Genomic DNA, 2,193 nt, shown 5'->3' with positions numbered 1-2,193 from the left:
GGGTGTGATTCTCAGGAACTGCTAAATCAGTGGAGTGGAACCAGGGCTTAATATAGGCTTTAGCCTCCAGTTCCCAGCCCCTAGTCCCCTGCCAACAGCTCCCAGCCTTTAGCCCCTAGCTGCTAGCCCCAGCCTCTAAACCCCAGCCTCCATCTCCCAGCCTCCGTCTCCCAACCTCTAAACCCCAGTCTCCATCTCCCAGCCTCTAACCCCCAGCCTCCTCCCTCAGGGCAAAGTGGAGGGGATCAGAGACATAAGGCCAGCTACTGCTCGGTAGCAGCATGAGCTTTGCTACCACACAGTGAGAAGAGCAGGTCTGATACAGGCTGGAGGGATCAGATCAGAGAGAAGAGCAGGTCTGATACAGACTGGAGGGATCAGATCAGAGAGAAGAGCAGGTCTGATACAGGCTGGAGGGGATCAGATCAGAGAGAAGAGCAGGTCTGATACAGGCTGGAGGGGATCAGATCAGATCAGAGAGAAGAGCAGGTCTGATACAGGCTGGAGGGGATCAGATCAGAGAGCAGGTCTGATACAGACTGGAGGGATCAGATCAGAGAGAAGAGCAGGTCTGATACAGGCTGGAGGGATCAGATCAGAGAGAAGAGCAGGTATGATACAGGCTGGAGGGATCAGATCAGAGAGAAGAGCAGGTCTGATACAGGCTGGAGGGGATCAGATCAGATCAGAGAGAAGAGCAGGTCTGATACAGGCTGGAGGGATCAGATCAGAGAGAAGAGCAGGTCTGATACAGGCTGGAGGGGATCAGATCAGATCAGAGAGAAGAGCAGGTCTGATACAGGCTGGAGGGATCAGATCAGAGAGAAGAGCAGGTCGGATACAGACTGGAGGGATCAGATCAGAGAGAAGAGCAGGTCGGATACAGACTGGAGGGATCAGATCAGAGAAAAGAGCAGGTCGGATACAGACTGGAGGGATCAGATCAGAGAGAAGAGCAGGTCTGATACAGGCTGGAGGGATCAGATCAGAGAGAAGAGCAGGTCGGATACAGGCTGGAGGGGATCAGATCAGAGAGATTATGGATCAACACCTGAATCCCCTCAGAGTCAGTTAATGCAGATCAGTGTATCTATCACAGCATAGAGCTGGTTACTGTAGGATAGTTAATGTAGATCAGTGTATCTATCACAGCATAGAGCTGGTTACTGTAGGATAGTTAATGTAGATCAGTGTATCTATCACAGCATAGAGCTGGTTACTGTAGGATAGTTAATGTAGATCAGTGGATCTATCACAGCATAGAGCTGGTTACTGTAGGATAGTTAATGTAGATCAGTGGATCTATCACAGCATAGAGCTGGTTACTGTAGGATAGTTAATGTAGATCAGTGGATCTATCGCAGCATAGAGCTGGTTACTGTAGGATAGTTAATGTAGATCAGTGGATCTATCACAGCATAGAGCTGGTTACTGTAGGATAGCTAATGTAGATCAGTGGATCTATCACAGCATAGAGCTGGTTACTGTAGGATAGTTAATGTAGATCAGTGGATCTATCGCAGCATAGAGCTGGTTACTGTAGGATAGTTAATGTAGATCAGTGGATCTATCGCAGCATAGAGCTGGTTACTGTAGGATAGTTAATGTAGATCAGTGGATCTATCACAGCATATATCTGGTTACTGTAGGATAGTTAATGTAGATCAGTGTATCTATCACAGCATAGAGCTGGTTACTGTAGGATAGCTAATGTAGATCAGTGGATCTATCACAGCATATGGATCTATCACAGCATAGAGCTGGTTACTGTAGGTTAGCTAATGCAGATCAGTGTATCTATCACAGCATAGAGCTGGTTACTGTAGGATAGCTAATGTATATCAGTAGATCTATCACAGCATAGAGCTGGTTACTGTAGGATAGCTAATGTATATCAGTGGATCTATCACAGCATAGAGCTGGTTACTGTAGGATAGCTAATGTATATCAGTGTATCTATCACAGCATAGAGCTGGTTACTGTAGGGTAGTTAATGTAGATCAGTGTATCTATCACAGCATAGAGCTGGTTACTGTAGGATAGTTAATGTAGATCAGTGGATCTATCACAGCATAGAGCTGGTTAATGTAGATCAGTGGATCTATCACAGCATAGAGCTGGTTAATGTAGATCAGTGGATCTATCACAGCATATGGATCTATCGCAGCATAGAGCTGGTTACTGTAGGTTAGC

Source organism: Oncorhynchus masou, unplaced genomic scaffold (assembly GCF_036934945.1).
Source record: "Oncorhynchus masou masou isolate Uvic2021 unplaced genomic scaffold, UVic_Omas_1.1 unplaced_scaffold_785, whole genome shotgun sequence".
NCBI lineage: Eukaryota > Metazoa > Chordata > Actinopteri > Salmoniformes > Salmonidae > Oncorhynchus > Oncorhynchus masou.
The sequence above is the reverse complement of the archived record's forward strand: the minus strand, read 5'-3'. Positions refer to the sequence as shown.